The following is an 18056-nucleotide window of genomic DNA, read 5'->3' on the forward strand; positions in this document are numbered from 1 at the left end:
CCCTGGAATTACAGCGAAACTGGCAATCTTTCCCTTTTCCCAAAAGTACTAATTGCTGGTTTTAAGTACTAATTGCTCTATTATTTTTCAACAATGCCCAGTGACCTAAATCATTCTACAAAATAATTCAACTCTTCCTCTGAAGGAAGAGTTTGAGATTCCTGCTTCATATCTATTCTGACAGGAGGTCTACTCCCAGGTATATAACTCCCTGGTTCTCCCAGTAGAGTAACCTAGGCTGCATACTCATTAAATGCACAATCTTCTCCCAATTAACTTTCAACACACTACCACTATTCTTGAGAGCACTGACAGCACTGAAGTTCTACATACTTTTTGCAAACAAAGTGAGTTGTTAAGGGAAGAGACTAGGAACTACCACCCTGTTTTAAGGTCTGCTTTACCCTGCAGGCAAAACCTCTTGAGAAAGAGCTCTGGAGCTAAAGGTTGAGAGGAGAGAACAGCCACAAGTCCTCTAGGCTTGACTCATCTGGAATGGAGCCACCGCTTCATGAGCCAAGGCATAGATGACTGGGGTCCCAGTATTCTTAGTGTGTTGTAGCCAAAGCTCCTTAAGTAGGGGAATGGAGCAAAGAAAGCAGCCCCTATCTCCCAACTGCACTCATTGCTACATTCAATGTAAATGGCCTAAACACATCAATTAAAACACAGAGACTGTCAGAGTGGATTTAAAAGAGAGAGAGGGGTGGGGTGGGGGAACGACCCTGCATGATCCAAACAAATCTACAAGAAACTCACCTCGAATATATTTTAGGTAATTTAAAAGGAAAAGACTGGAAGTTCCCACTGTGGTGGAGTGAGTTAAGAATCCATCTGCAGTGGCTCGGTTGCTGTGGAGCCACAGGTTCAATCTCGGCCCAGTGCAGTGGGTTAAGGATCAGGCATTGCTGGAGCTGTGGTGCAGGTTACACCTCTGGTTTGGATTTGATCCCTGGCCTAAGAACTTCCATATGCCACTTGGGGCGGGGCGGGGGGGCAGAAAGGAAAGAAAAAGAAAAAAAAGAATCTTCAGGGCTAGATGATTTTACTAGAGAATCTTACCAAACATTTAAAGAAGTAACAGGAATCATAAATCTCCTCCAGAAAATAAAAGAACACTTCTCATTTTATGAAGCCAGCATTACTTCAAAACCAAAGTCAGTACAAAAAACCCCGACAGAATAGTATCTTCCATAAACAGATGTAAAAATTCTCAACAAAATATTAGCAAATCAAATCTAGCAATACAAGGAAAAATAAAAAGAATAATACCACAATCAAGCATGGCTTATCTTGGGATTACAAGGTTGGTTCAATATTAAGAAATCAATTTAATTCACCATATTCACATAGAAGAAATATCATATGGTAATTTCAATTGATGTGGAAAAAGCATTTAAAAAACTCAACATTGTTGCATGATAAACTCTTTGCAAACTAGGATTAGAAAAGAACTTCAACCCAATAAAGGGCAATTACAAAAAATGTATAGGTAACAGCATACTTATTGGTTAAAAGGGTGGATGCTTTCCCCCCTAAGATCAGGAAAAAACCTCCAAAACTACTTATTCAGCTATGATTATCTACATCAAAGGAATTTCTTTGTCATTTACAACAAGATGGATGGACTAAGAGGGTATTATGCTTCGTCAAGTAATTCAGGCAGAGATAAGATAAATACTGTAAAACATTACTTAAATGTGTTATCTAAAAAATAAGACCAATCAGTGAATATAAATAACAGAAACAGACCCACAGATATAAAGAATAAACTAGTAGTTGCCAGAGGGAAAAGGGAAGGGAGGGGGGACAAGATAAATAATAAAAATAAACAAGGATATATATTGCATAGCACAGCCAGTATTTTTAAGTGTGTGGAGTACAACTTTTAAAAACTGCAAATCACTGTTGTACACCTGAAAATATGATACTGTTCATCAACTATACCTCAATAAAAAAATTTTTAAAGCATTCTACATTATTAAGTGATAGGGTATAAGGTAAATATAAACAAGTCAGTTGTATTCTTATATAACAGCAATGAACAAAAAGAAATCTAATTTTGATCTGTAAAAATTAAAAAACATCAATATCATTACAGTAGTGCCAGGAAAAAAAAAACAAACTTAAAATATAAAACAAGAGTTCTTGTTGAGACTCAGCAGTAATGCACTAGTAATGCACTAGTATCTCTGAGGATGTGGGTTTGATTCCTGGCCCCGCTCAGTGGGTTAAGGACCCAACGTTGGTGTGAGCTGTGGTTAGGTTGCAAATGTGGTTCAGACCCCGGGTTGCTGTGGTTGTGGCTTAGGCAGCTCAAATTCAACCCCTAGCCCAGGAACTTCCATAAGCCACAGGTGCAGCACTAAAAAACCAAAACAAACAAAAAACCCCCAAAACCCCCAAAAACAAAAACAAAAACCGCAAAACTAACAAAATATGTATAGAATCTACATGCTGAAAAGTATAAAACAAGAATAAAATAGGAGTTCCCGTCGTGGCGCAGTGGTTAACGAATCCAACCAGGAACCATGAGGTTGTGGGTTCGATCCCTGGCCTCACTCGGTGGGTTAACGATCCGGTGTTGCCGTGAGCTGTGGTGTAGGTTGCAGATGCGGCACGAATCCCACGTTGCTGCGGCTCTGGCGTAGGCCGGTGGCTACAGTTCCGATTCAACCCCTGGCCTGGGAACCTCCATATGCCACTGGAGCGGCCCCAAAAAATAGCAAAAAAAAGACAAAAAAAAAGAATAAAATAAATTAAGGAAGACCTAAGTAAATGGATAGATATTATTTTCATGAAGTGGAAGACTCAATATAATAAAAATGTCATCTACAAAATGGAAGGAAGGAAAGAAGAACTAATCTTCTACAAATCTAACATGATTATCTGCCACAGGTGGGGCCTGAAAAGGCAAAAGACCAAAACAAACAAACATTCCGTTCAATATATTGCTGGATTTGGTTTGCTAGTATTTTGTTGAGGATTTTTGCATCTATGTTCATCACTGACGCTGGCCAGTAATTTTCTTTTCTTGTGGTATCTTTGTCTGGTTTTGGTATCAGGGTAATGGTGGCCTCATGGAATGAGTTTGGGAGTATTCCTTCCTCTGCAATTTTTTGGAATAGTTTCAAAAGGACAGACATTAACTCTTCTCTAAATTTTTGACAGAATTCTCCAGTGAAACCATCTGGTCCTGGACTTCTGTTTGTTGCAACTTTTTTTTTTTTTTGGTCTTTTTTAGGGCTGCATCTGTGGCATATGGAAGTTCCCAGGGTAGGGGTCAAATCAGAACTGATGCTGCCAGCCTACACCACAGCCACAGCCATGCCAGATCTGAGCCACATCTGTGACCTACACCACAGCTCATGGCAATGCCAGATCCTTAACCCACTGAGGAAGGCCAGAGATTGAACCTGAGTCCTCAAGGATACTAGTTGGGTTTGTTACTGCTGTGCCACAGAGGGAACTCCTGTTGGAAGTTTTTTTTTAATCAGTTTCAATTTCAGTACTTGTGATGGGTCCATTCATCTTTTTTATTTCATCTTGGTTTAGTCTTGGAAGATTGTACTTTTCTAAGAATTTGTCCATTTCTTCTCAGTTATCCATTTTATTGGCATATAGTTGCTTATCGTAGAATCTTATGATCTTCTGTATTTCTGTAATGCCTGTCGTTAACTTCTACTTTCTCATTTCTAATTTTATTGATTTTGAGTCCTCTCTCTCTTCTCTTTGGTGAGTCTGACTAAAGGTTTATTAATTTTGTTGATCTTTTCAAAGAACCAGCTTTTAGCTTCATTGATCTTTTCTATGGTTTTCTTGGTTTCTATTTCTTGATTTTTTGCTCTGATCTTTATGATTTCTTTCCTTCTGCTAATTTTGGGTTTTGTCAGTTTTTTCTCTCTAGTTGCTTTAGGTATAAAGTTAGGTTATTTGAGATTTTTCTTGTTGCCTGAGGTAGGCTTATATTGCTATAAAGTTCCCTCTTAGAACTGCTTTTGCTGCACTTGATGTTTCTTTGTTGTCATCTGCTTCTAGGTATTTTTATTTTATTTTTTTGCTATTTCTTGGGCCGCTCCCACGGCATATGGAGGTTCCCAGGCTAGGGGTCCAATCGGAGCTGTAGCTGCCAGCCTACACCAGAGCCACAGCAATGCAGGATCCGAGCCGAGTCTGCAACCTACACCACAGCTCACGGCAACGCCAGATCGTTAATCCACTGAGCAAGGGCAGGGACCGAACCCGCAACCTCATGGTTCCTAGTCGGATTTGTTAACCACTGCGCCACGATGGAAACTCCTGCTTCTAGGTATTTTTAAATTTCCTCTTTGATTTCTTCAGTGATCCACTGGTTATTAGCATGTTGTTTAGTCTACACATGTTTGTGTTTTTTGTAGTTTTTTCCTTGTTGTTGATTTCCAGTCATACAGAGTTTTGGTTGGAAAAGATGCTTGATCTGATTTCAATTTTCTTAAATGTACTGAGGTTTGATCTGTAGCCCAGAATGAGACCTATCCTAGAGAATATTCCGTGTGCACACGAGAAGAATGTGTATTTTGCTGCTTTTGGATGAAATGTTCTATAAATATCTATTAAGTCCATCTGGTCTAATGCATCATTTAAGGCCTATGTTTCCTTGTTGATTTTCTATCTGGATGATCTGTCCAATGCTGTCAGGGAGGTGTTAAAGTCCCTTGCTATTATTGTGTTACTGTCAATTTCTCTGTTTAAGGTTGTTAGCAGTGGCCTTATATACTGAGGTGATCCTATACTGGGTGCATATATAATTGTTATATCTTCTTCTTGGATTGATCCTTTGATCATTATATAATGTCTTTTTCTCATACTATTCTTTAACTTTTTGTTTGATACGAGTATTGCTACTCCAGCTTTCTTGTGATTTCTGTTTGCATGCAATAGTTTCTTCCATACTCTACTTTCAATTTGTATGTGTTCCTAGAACTGAAGTGGGTCTCTTGAAGACAGCATAAATGTGGGTCTTGTTTTTGTATCCATTCAGCCAGTGTATGTCTTTCGGTTGGGGCATTTAGTCCATTTACATTTAAGGTAATTACTGACATGTATGTTCTTATTGTGTCTTTATTAATTGCTTTGGATTTGTTTAGATGGTCTTTTTTCTTCCTTTCTTCTCTTGTTCTTTTTTCTTGTGGTTTGATGACTTTCTTCAGTGGAGTGTTTGAATTGCTTTTTCTTATCTCTGTGTGTATCTACTGCAGATTTTGGTTCGAAGTTTGACAAAGGAGTGTGTGTATGACTGTGTGTTTATGTAAGATTGTTTTAAGCTGCTGGTCTTTTAATTTCAAATGCATCTCCAGTATCCTGCATTTGCACTCTTCTCACGTTTTCTGGTTTTGGTAGCATATTTTTGTGTGGATGATTTCCTACCTTTACTATATCTATGCCTTCACTGGTGAGCCTTGTCATTTGTAGTGTTTTCCTTTCTAGTTGTGACCTTTTCTCTCCCACCTAGAGAACTTTAGAATTTGCTGAAAAGCTGGTTTAGTGGTGCTGTAATTCTCTTAGCTTTTGCTTTTCTGAAAAGCTTTTGGTTTCTCCTTCAACTCTGAATGAAAGCCTTGCTAGATAGTCATCTCAGTTGGAGGTCTTTTCCTTTCATCACATTAAGTATATTATGTCATTCCCTTCTGTGGTTTCTTTTATATGGTACCTGCATTTGAATGAGTGATCCTTCCCCATGCTAGGGAAGTTTTTGGCTATTATCTCTATAAATATTTTCTCTGGCCCTTTCTCTATCTCTTCTCCTGGCACCCCTATAATATGAATGCTGGTGTGTTTAATGTTGTCCCAGAGTTCTCTTAGACTGCTTTCATTTCTTTTCAATATTTTTTTTTAATTGTTCCTCATCACTGATTTCTACCAGCCCATCTTCCACCCCATTTTTCACTTCTTCTGCCTCCTGTATTCTGCTGTGGGTTGCTCAGTTATTTCAGTTACTGTATTTTGCATCTCTGCTTCTTATTAATCTTTAAATCGTCTACTTCTTCTTTTTTTTTTTTTGGTCTTTTTGCTATTTCTTGGGCCGCTCCCGCAGCATATGGAGGTTCCCAGGCTAGGGACCAAATTGGAGCCATAGCCACCGGCCTACACCACAGCCACAGCAATGTGGGATCCGAGTCACATCTGCAACCTACATCACAGCTCACGGCAATGCCGGATCCTTAACCCACTGAGTGAGGCCAGGGATCAAAATCCACAACCTAATGGTTCCTAGTCGGATTCGTTAACCACTGAGCCATGAGGGGAACTTCAACATTTCTTGTAATTTATCAATTTTTGCCTCCAGTGTTATTTCCAAGATCTTGAATCATTGTTGCTATCATTAGTCTAAAGTCTCCTTCGTGAAGGTTGATAATTTCCCGATCACTTAGCTGTTTTTCTGGTTTTTCTCCTTATTCCCTTATCTGAGTCCTAATTCTCTTTTCATGTTGTATAGATTTTTGGTGTGGTCTCCTCTTTGCCGACAATAGGGTTGTAGCCTCTTGCTTCTGATGTCTGTCCCCATTGTGGCTGAAGTTGGCACAGGGACTTACTGCAGGCTTCCTCATGGGACTGGTGCCCAACCACTGGCAGGTAAAACTGATTCTTATCCCTCTGGTGGGTGGGGCGGCTTTGTCCCTGGGTGAGATTAGTGGCAGCTGTGTGTGTGTGTGTCGGGGGGGGGGGGGGGTCTTTAGGCAGCCTGTTTGCTGATGGGTGAGGTTGCAGTTCCATCCCATTTGTTACTTGGCTTGGGGCTTCTCAGCCCTGATGGCAGTGCCAGATTGTTACAAAATGGCCACCTCTCGAGAAGTTCACACTGATCACTGTTTCCAAGACCTGTGCCTCCAATGTCCTTCCCTCATGATAAGCCAGTCACCCCGTTTTCCCAGGAGGTCCTCCAAGAATCGCAGGCAGGTCTAACCCAGACTCCTATGGAGTCTCTGCTTTGCCCTGGGACCCATTTGCACATGAAATCCTATGTGTGCCTTTCAAGAGTGGAGTCTCCATTTCCCCCAGTCTATGGAGCTTCTGCACACAAGCCCCGCTGGCTCTCAGTGTGAAATGCTCTGGGGGCTCCTTCTTCCAATGCCAGATCCTCAGGCATGTGAACCTGATGTAGGGCTCAGAACTCTCACTCCTGTGGGTAGGCCTTGCAATATAGTTACTTTCCAGTTTGTGGGCTGCCCATCCTGCCGATATAGGGTTGCTTATATTGTGTAATTGCCCCTCCTACCATCTTGATGTGGCCTCTTTGTCTTCTGGAGTAGGATATCTTTTTTGATAGTTTCCAATCTATTTTGTTGAATTTTGTTCAGCAGTTGGATGTAATTTTGTTGCTTTTATGAGAGAAGGTGAGGTCCAGTCCTTCTACTCTGCCATCTTAATCCTGTCTCAAACCACAGATATTTCTGATAGCACTGATTCTGAGGCTCTGACTTGGTTCACTGGGTTGGGTCTGCTCTTCCACCAGACTGTCCACATGTAGTTATTTTAAATCAAACTAAATTAAACTGAATACTCAGTTCCTCAGTCTCACTATATCAAGTAGTATATTAAAAAGCAGTTTACTGTTTTGGTAATATGCCCATATCACTTTTATTTTTTGGTCCTTTGTCCTTTTGGGGTTGCACCCATGGCATATGGAGGTTCTCGGGCTAGGGGTCTAATAAGGAGCTTTTGCCGCCGGCCTACGCCAGAGCCACAGCATCTCAGGATCTGAGCCGCATCTGTGACCTACACTACAGCTCACGCCAATGCCAGATCCTTAATCCACTGAGCGAGGGCAGGGATCGAACCTGCAACCTCATGGTTCCTAGTTGGATTCATTTCCGCTAAGCCACAAGGGGAACTCTACACTTTTTTTTAAATGCTCTTCAAAACTCTATTATAAATGAAAACACCTCTATCATCTAAGTTATTTAATCAACAGCAGTTAATAAAGGTTTTGCTGTTGTTTTTTACTGTGGCAAAACAAGTAACATAAAACTTACCATTTTAACCATTTTTAAGTGTACAATCTTGTGGCTCTGACGTTCACATTGTTGCTCAAACATCACTATCTCCAGAACTTTTTCACCGTCCATAATGAAACTCAGTACTCCTCAAATGATAATTCTTCATTCTTCATCCTCCACCCTCTACCAGACCCTGGTAACCAACCTTCTTCTACATTGTCTCTATGAATTTTACTACTCTATGTACCTCATATAAGTAGAATCATACATTATTTGTCCTTTTAAAATTGGCTTATTTCATTTTAGCATAATGTCTTCATTCATGTTGTAGCATGTATTCTAATTTCCTTCCTTTTTAAAGACTGCATAATGTACCACTGTATGTCTACTTTATTTATCTGCTGATGAACATTTGGGTTGTTTCCACAGGTTTTTAATCTCCCACTTAACTAATGAAAGCACGGTTTATTCACAATTCAAAGAATCTCCAAGTAGAGATGAATCTTAGTGATCTTACAGTTCCACAGTGTTCTAATCCTAAAATCACTTGATGGAAATTATCACCATCATAAAATTCTGTATTATCTTAAGAGTGGCTACCACTTCAAACTGTTCATATTTCTATACTTTTCCAAACTGGCAATTACCATCAGTAATTTAGTCATGACATACATGTTCACATGTGTGATTACCTCTCCATGGGCAAGGCCTCATTTTTTATTTTATATGGTACTCGTTGTGCTTCCTGGATTTGAGGGAGTGGTTCCTTTCCTGTGTTAGGGAAGTTTTTGGCTATTATTTCTTGAAATATTTTTTCTGTCCCCTTCTCTCTTCTCCTTCTGGCACCCCTATAATACGGATGTTGGTGCGTTTAACGTTGTCCCAGACTTCTCTGAGACTCTCTTGCTTTTCAGTCTTTTTTCTCTTTTCTGTTCTGCATTTGTAATTTCCACTAATCTGTTCTCCACTACACTTATTCATTCTTCTGCCTCCTGTATTCTGCTGTTAACTGCTTCTAGTGAGTTTTTTATTTCAGTTATTGTATTTTGCATCTCTTCTTGTTTAAGTTTTATATCTTGTATCTCTTTGCTCAGTGTTTCCTGTAAGTTTATCCATCTTTGCCTCCAGTTTATTCCCAATGTCTTGCATCATCTTTAGCATCAACAATCTAAAGTCTTTTTCTTGGATGCTGAGAATCTCCTCATCACTTAGCTGATTTTCTGGGGTTTTTACTTTCTCCCTCATCTGAGTTATAGTTCTCTGTCTTTTCATTTTTATAGGTTTTTGGTGTGGTGACCTTTTTACAGATAATAGAGTTGTAGCCCCTCTTACTTCTGGCGTCTGCCCCCCTTGTGGCTGAAGTCAGTATATGGGGGCTTGCTGTAGGCTTCTTGATGGGAGGGGCTGATGCCTGCCCACTGGTAGGTGGAGATGATTCTAATCCCTCTGGTGGGTGGGGCTTAGTCTCTGGATGGGATTAGAGGCAGCTGTGGGCCTGGGGGGTCTTTAGGTAGCCTGTTTACTGAGGGGCGGGGCTGTGATCCCACCTGGATTGTTGTTTGCCCTGGGGCTACCCAGCCTAACTGATGGGTGAGGCCAGATTATCACAAAATGGTCACCTCCAGAGAAAGGCAACTGCTGAATATTCCCAAGAGCTTTGCTTTCAATATCTGTCCCTCACAACAAGCCACATTCACCCGTTTTCCCAGGATGTCCTCCAAGAACTGCAGTCAGGTTTGACCAAGATTCCTATGGAGACCCCGCTCTGCCCTGGGACCCAGTGCACATGAAAGTCCGTGTGTGCCTTTTAAGAATGGGGTCTCCGTTTCCCCCAGTCCTGTGGAGCTCCTGCCCACAAGCCCCACTGGCCTTCAATGCCAGATACTCCAGGGGTTCTTTCTCCCAGTGCCAGATCCCCGCAGGTGAGGGTATGATGTGGGGCTCAGAACTCTCACTCCTGTAGGTGAGTCTCTGTGAACCAGTTAGTTTTCAGTCTGTGGAGCTTCCTACCCGGGAGGTATGAAGTTGTTTATATCGTGAAATTGCCCCTCCTACCTCTTGATGTGGTCTCCTCTTTTTCTTCTGGAGTAGGGTATCTTTTTTAAGGTTTCCGGTCCATTTGGGTGGAGATTGCTCAGCCTTTAGTTGTGAATTTTGTTGTTTTTAGGAGAGAAGTTGAGCTCCAGTCCTTCTATTCCGCCATCTTGAGGCCTGAGTTTTTTAAAAAATTGTGGAGTTCCCACGGTGATGCAGCATCACTGGAGCACCAGGATACAGCTTCAATCCCCAGGCCAGCACAGTAGGTTGTGAATCCAGTGTTGCCACAGCTGTGGCATTGGTCACAATGGTCACAACTGCGGCTCAGATCTGATCCCTAGCCTGGGAACTCCATATGCTACGAGGCAGCCAAAAAAGAAAAAAAAAACTACGTTAAATATAACATATAATTTGCCATTCTAACCATTTTTAAATGTGTAGTTCAGTGACATTAAGCACATTAATAATGTTTGGCAGACAACATTGTTATCTACTTCTAAAACTTCTTCATTGACAAGGCCAGATTTTGACAATACTCAAAAAAACTACAGAGGACAAAAGCAAATAGCATCGCAAATTTTACTTTGGCATAATATTCCTAAACGGAACTTACAAAGCCTGTAAGAAATAAATTCATCATTTAACTATATCAAAAAATTCCATATTTATAAGAAGAAAATATATTCAATTTCACTTTTAAAAACTGAGATTTGAAAATGAGAAGAAATCTTGATTTTTTTTTTTTTTGATTCTCTATTCCAGATACTTGAAAGGCAGCACATAGGTAAAACTTATAGAATTACACTGTCTGTTACGTTACCACAAATTTTTTCACTGAGTCAATCTTGCTTATGGGCAATTACATGTGCAGTTCACACTTTGCTTGCTCATCCTTTTCATTAAAAAATTTGTTTATGGAGTTCCTGCTGTGGTGCAACAGGATTGGAGGCATCTCTGCAGTACCAGGATGCAGGTTCAATCCCTGGTACAGCACAGTGGATTAAAGAATCTGGTGTTGCTGTGGCGGTAGGTCACAATTGTGGCTTGGATCTGATCACTGGCCCAGGAATTTCATATGCTGGAGGGAGGCACCAAAAATAAATAAATAAATAAAAATTGTTCATGAATAAAATAAAATCAAAGTAACTGAAATAATCACAAACACTCTAATAATTCACAACTGCTACAGCTATTAATGGTACTGTAGAATAGAAATGGTTCTATACAATAGCTCTAGCTTTAACTCACAACTGATAAAGAGACAGCAATTACAGAACCTCTGGTAAGATCTGGTCTTCTGAGGGCCCACACTCAAAACTGGTCAAGAACAAGACTTTATACAACTCTAGAAATCACCAGTCTTGCATAATATAGACAGCTGTGGAAAAATACTGTATTCCGATATAGTCAATACTATATTAAGTGTCTCCAGGGGAAGCATATGCTAGGCTGTGAGGTTTGACTCTGACACTTCTAGTTTTCATTTTCGTATACTATAGATATTACTTTCCATGGCTTAAAGATTATCTTAGAGGTTAAAGAGATAAAGGAAGGAGGAAATACTGAAAAAAGGTAATCTTTTTCCCTTCAAGTGGGAAAAAAAATAAACTCTCAGAAAATAGAATGAAGGAACTTGAACTTCGGAGCTGGAAGCTATAATTAGGAGATTATTTTACAGTTTTAAAAGTTTAGATCAGTATTTATCAGGTGCTAAAAAGGACAGAAAGGTTAACCAAGTCATAACTTAATGGATGATAGGAGAGGAGCTCAGATTACTCAATTCTTGGAATCTACTGCCTTTTACAAAAAACTTAGTTAAAAATAGGAGCTGGAGCCAGTATTTCTAAATTATAAGTACTCTTTCCATTGACTTGATAACAGTATAATTGTTTCCATATAGGAACAATTGGGAAACAGCTTGGGATGGGAAAAGGTTATGACTTGTTAAAGTAAGTATCTTTCTAAATTATCAAACAAATGATTTAGGCAAATTCCATAACAAAATGTTTGAAAGAAAGAAATTACTGTTGGGTTAGAATTTAAAAAGTGAGTTTTAGTTGTACTCTTTCCTGCAAAACCACCTAAAGGGGAAAACGCTTCTGTGAAAAGATCAGACAAAAGCCTATTGTGATTATCTGAATGTCCAGAAAAATATACGCTTATAGTTACAGCTCTTAAATCTATCAATACAAAAATCTATAATAAAGTCTTTAAAAAACACCTATTAAGTTGATGTTTCTTAGAAAGTTACTACCTCAAATCTCCCTAATGAGCAATACATATCTTACATCATAACTGCTCAATTCCTATTAAGGTTTTTAATTCTAGAAATGCCACAGATATATACCCATAGTATCCATGCCCCTTTGAACTACAGAAGATTGCTACAAGGCCAAATACATTGAGCCTCTTGACAGTACTATGTATTAATTAAAAGAATTAAAATCTTCTCATAGTGCCCAAATCCAGTAACAGATTTCTCCACTTTATATATAATTAAGCATTATTTATTTCACTAAACTAAATTTAATCATCACGCAATATATTACTGTTCCCTAGAGATAGCTTATATAGTAAGAAAAGTAATTGCTTTGTAGTTCAGACAAATCTGGATCTTTTTTGTTATTTTATAACCTGTTTATTATTAAAGTATAGTTAATTTATAATAGTGTGTTAGTGTCAAGTGTATAGCATAGTGATTTGTGTTTCTTTGCAGATTATATTCCATTATAGGTTATTATAAGATATTGGCTACAAATCCCTGTGCTATCCAGTAAATCCTTAGTTGCTTATCTATTTTATATATAGTAGTTGGTATCTGTTACTCTCATACTTCTAATTTGTTCCTCCTCCCCCACCCTTTGGCAACCATAAGTTTGTTTTCTATGTCTGAGTCTGTCTCTGTTTTTGCGTTATTTTTTAAATGGGGAGTTCCCGTTGTGGTGCAGTGGTTAACGAATCCAACTAGGAACCATGAGTTGTGGGTTCGATCCCCGGCCTTGCTCAGTGGGTTAAGGATCCGGCGTTACCGTGAGTTGTGATGTAGGTTGCAGACATGGCTCGGATCCTATGTTGCTGTGGCTCTGGCGTAGGCCGGTGGCTACAGCTCCGATTCGACCCCTAGCCTGGGAACCTCCATATGCCGCAGGAGCGGCCCTAGGAAAGGCAAAAAGGCAAAAAGCCACACACACACACACACACACACACACACAAGTAATACAATTCTAAAGCCCTTTCCATTCAGTTATTACAAAATATTGGCCACATTCCCCATGGTGTACAATACATCCTTGAGCCTATCTTACGTCCAATAGTTTGTACCTCTACTTCCACACTTCTATATTGCCATTCTCCCACCAGTAACCATTAGTTTGTTCTCTGTATCTGTGAGTCTGCTTCTTTGATTTATGGTTTTGTTGTTGTTTTGGTCTTTTTAGGGCTGCACCCACGGCATATGGAGGCTCCCAGGCTAGGGGTCGAATCAGAGCCATAGCTGCCAGACTACATCACAACCACAGCAACGCCAGATCCTGAGCCGCATCAATGACCTATGCCACAGCTTGGAGCAATGCCAGATCTTTAACCCACTGAGTAAGGCCAGGGAATGAACCTGAATCCTCATGAATACTAGTTGGGTTCTTAACCTGATGAGCCACAATGGGAACTTTCTGCCTCTTTTATGTTACATTCACTAATTTGTTGCATTTTTAAAGATTCCACATACAAGCAATATCATATAGTATTTATCTCACTATATAAATCTGGATCTTAACCATGGCTGTATCACTGATCTGACTGGATGCCCTTAAACAATTTAAGTGTGGTAGGGGTTAAATGAGATTAAATGAGTACTTAGGAAGTGCCCACTGTCTAGCACCATCAGTATACACACAAGAATGTGATAAAGCACTGAGTAACAGATGAAGTATCCTTACTGAAAGACCTATGACTCTATCACCTACCTCTGGCTGAATTAATCTCAAACCTCTAATACCATCATCTTTCTTGAACTCCAATTCTGGGCCCCTAAGACCAGCTAGAGTACTAGACAATTCCATCTGAATGTTTGCCATCTTTCAAATTCAGTCTTAAAACTGAACTCAAATTCTTTCTCCTCAACTGATACTCTACTGCAGAATTTCTGTTAATGACAGATGCTTTCAATTACCCAGTTACTCAGAGCTTAAAATCTAGTACTCATTTTTGATTTACCATTTCCTGTCAAAATCTGGAAATCTTCCCATAGCTATTCTTTCCTCAGAGGCATATTCAGAAAAATTACAGATACTCCTCTACTTATAAATATTTATTAATAATTCAAGGTCATTCTCTGGAGCAAGTCATTAACCATACCCACTACCAAGAGACAATAATAGTCTTGCATGGTACTTTAAATCTTTGCTGTAGTCTTCATTAGTTTCTCTGAGATTTTCAGGGTTTTTTGGCTGCAGCATGCAGTGGCCTGATGTGGGATCCTGAACCTTGGGCCACAGTGGTAAAAGCGCTGGGTCCCAACCACTAGACCACCAGGGAACTCCCTCTCTGTGATTAGTTTTAAGGTAGTTATGAATACTATTAAATCCAGCATGGTCAATAAATACAAAAACCTTAAGAATGCAGAAACTGTTAATAAACAGAGGTATGTGATCATGGTGGAGACAAATGCAGAGCTAACACTTTAATGAGAAAGCATGCTGCTCCCATGCATGGAATAAGTCACTGAGCAATATGAATGATTCTGAAGTACCCACAACAAATTCTGCAACAAAGGATGCTATATCTATGAGATAATTGACAATAATCATCAAGGGACAAGGAAAATTGATAAAATGGAAAAACTTGAGTACGTGTTTAGAATAGCATCAACACTAGATGGCAAGATTTCACACTTTTTCGTCTCAGGACCCATTTACACTCTTAAAATTTACTGAGAATTCCAAAGAACTTTTGTTTATAGGACAAAGCAGGAACTATACCTAATATTTACATTATACACTGAAACTGAGAAATGTAAAAAGCTATTGATTCATTAAAAATGGTAAGCCCAGTAGTTCCCTGGTGGCCTAGTGATTAAGGATTCAGCATTGTTACTGCTATGGCTGGGCTTCAATCCCTGGCCTAGGAACTTTTGCATAACGTGGGTATGGCCAAAAAAAAAAAAAAAATCCTATTACATGTTAATATAACATATTTTTCAATAACCTACACTTCCTCAGAACAAAAAAGAAGCAAGAATAACATGGATTTTTCCACCTCTCTTAAGGTCTATCATCATATCAACTGAATTCTCATATCTGCACCTGCTGTTGTGATATCACACTTCACGTAGCCTCTTGAAAACTCCACTGTATTCTTGAGAATAAGAACAAAAATGACAATTATCTTATTATTATTATGAAATGGTTTTGACCTTATGGGCCCGCTGAAAGGTTCTGGAGATCCCAGGAGAGTTCATGAGTAACCACTGCCTTAATTTTTAATGTTAAATCAGGAGATGATTAGAAATTTGTAGACAAGAATTTAGAAAAGGCTCAGTAAGGTAAAGGACTGCTGTTCAAACTTCTGACCCAGACCAGAGAAAAATGGTTTTGTATATTCAAATTTGCACAACAAAGTAGTAATATCCACTTGTCACTTAAGATAAAGGACCAATTGCAACACAGACATAATAGGTCTATTTGTAAAAGACAGTCAAGGAATCGTTAAATTGCTTATCTGGTAAGCGGAATAGACCTTGCTAGCGAGCTTCAAGGGTTATTAGGGTTAGGTCTCTTTGCTGTTATTAAAAAAAAAAAAGGCACACATAACAATTCATCTCTGGATTTAAGTATTAGGATTGCTGGGGGGGGGGTCACCTTGGAACCATAAGGAATGCTAACTTAAAGATGGATGGCAAAGCAAAATGTTGAGAATTTAGGTTTCTTGTTTTTTGGGTTTTTTTTTTTTGTCTTTTTGCCTTTTTCTAAGGCCGCATCTGAGGCATATGGAGGTTCCCAGGCTAGGGGTCTAATTGGAGTTGTAGCTGTTGGCCTACCCCAGAGCCACAGCAATGCCAGATCCTTAACCCACTGAGCAAGGCCAGGGATCAAACCCACAACCTCATGGTTCCTAGTCGGATTCATTAACCACTGAGCCACGACAGGAACTCCAGAATTTATGTTCTTGATGCCATCACTGAATTGTAGAATAACTAACTCTGAAGTTGTCATACTCTGAGATTTGTTTTGTTTTCATTTGAAATAGTTAATGTCCTTAGGGTTTAAGTAACTACATTCAAAGTTTTTTGATACACAATATGAATATCCACATACAGATGTCCCACAGGTACTTTAACTGGTCCAAATGAATTAATCATCACTTCGCACAAATGTACTCTTATCCTTCAAGTACTCTGGTCCATGATACCACCATTTCAAAAAGCAAAAAACCTGGAAATCATCTTTGACTTCTAAGGTAGCCTTTAAAAGGTTACTTCCTCAAAACAGGTCTGTGTCCTAATCCCTGTAATTTTGTTAATGGTACTTTCATGGCAAAGATTTTGCAAGTATGATTAAGTATCTCAAGATATGGAAATCTGTCCGCATATCCAAGTGGTCCCTAAATACAATCTTCAGCATCCTTCTAAGAGAGAGGTAGGAGACCTGACACATGTATCAGAGAAAGTGATGGGAAGACAGACAGAAATTAGAGTGATGTGGCCCCAAGCCACAGAATGCCTAATGTCACCAGAAACTAGAAGAAGCAAGGAATGGATTCCCTACCCCACTAGAGCCTCTGGAGGGAGGGGGTACCTGCCAACATATATTTTTTTTTTCTCCTGTGGTATGCAGAATTTCCCAGGCCAGGGATGGAACTTGAGCCATAGCAGTAACCAGAGCTACAGCAGTGACAATGCCAGATTCTTAACCAACTGAGCCACCAGGGAACTCCAGTACCTGCCAATATCTTGATTTCAATCCAGTGATACTGATTTCGAACCTCTGGCCTCCAGAACCGTGAGAGAATAAATCTGTTGTTTTAAGCCATCCAGTTTGTGATAATTTATTACAAGAGCCACAAGAAACTAATACAACTTCTATCTTCTACTTTTTCTCTAACACAGACTTGGTCATTAAGACCTATCTCAATCAAACCCATCCTTTCTCTTCTCCAATAGCCACTGCCTTGGGCTACTTTAACAACCTGACTGGTCTCCTTGCCTTTAGTCTCACCAATCTTGAGTTAATCCTCCATCATTATTCGAATTGTCTAAAATCCAATCATCTTAGTCCATAAGTTACTACTTCATGCCTTAGCTATCATACTGAACAATTCTGGTATCAATTGATTTCAATACATAGGATATTGGAGATAAGGCAGACTATTATCCTCCAATTATAGTGAGGAAGAAACTGAGGCCTAGAGAATAAATGACTTATTTATTCTCATAAGGCAAGTTCTCATAAGGTCATAAGACGAGTAAAGAGGAGTTTCCGTCATGGCTCAGTGGTAAACGAATCCAACTAGGAACCATGAGGTTGTGGGTTCGATCCCTGGCCTTGCTCAGTGGGTTAAGGATCTGGGGTTGCCACCATGAGCTGTGGTGTAGGTTGCAGACGCGGCTCAGATCTGGTGTTGCTGTGGCTGTGGTGCAGGCTGGCAGCAACAGCTCTGATTAGACCCCTAGCCTGGGAACCTCCATATGCCGCGAGAGCAGTCCTGGAAAAGGCAAAAAAAAAAAAGATAAATTCTTTGCGTCAAACTGATTTTGACTCATTCTCTGAACTATATACACATTTCCACTTGCTCTCCTCTGGTCTCATTTTAGAATTACCTTATTGCACTCAATAGGTCAAATTATTTTGTTCTTCCTTCCACTCTAGGTATGAGCAATACCTTCCATTTGTATGTCAGTTTCCAGATTACAGTGTTTTAAAATATATTTTCTTTTGATCCACTTAGGAAGTATATGAAGAAATTCTTTAATGATCAAGGAAAATAAAGATCAGAGAAAATAAGCAGCCTTAACAGGGCCACAAAATCAGGTACTCTGACTCTACCAAT

The 18056-nt window shown here is 39.5% G+C and overlaps 1 protein-coding gene across 7 annotated transcripts in view; it reads right to left on the bottom strand.

Annotated features, from left to right (window-relative positions):
- Positions 1-18056, bottom strand: part of ZBTB44 (zinc finger and BTB domain containing 44) — a 72259-nt gene that overhangs the window by 39626 nt on the left and 14577 nt on the right. The window contains exon 1 of one of the 7 annotated variants that reach the window (XM_047754287.1): positions 10032-10054. The exons of the other annotated variants lie outside the window; for them this stretch is intronic. The gene's annotated coding sequence lies outside the window, so the exon portion shown is untranslated. Of the gene's footprint in view, positions 1-10031; positions 10055-18056 lie in introns of those variants that run through there. 7 annotated transcript variants of the gene reach the window in all.

This window comes from Phacochoerus africanus, chromosome 11 (assembly GCF_016906955.1).
Source record: "Phacochoerus africanus isolate WHEZ1 chromosome 11, ROS_Pafr_v1, whole genome shotgun sequence".
NCBI classification, from domain to species: Eukaryota; Metazoa; Chordata; class Mammalia; order Artiodactyla; family Suidae; genus Phacochoerus; species Phacochoerus africanus.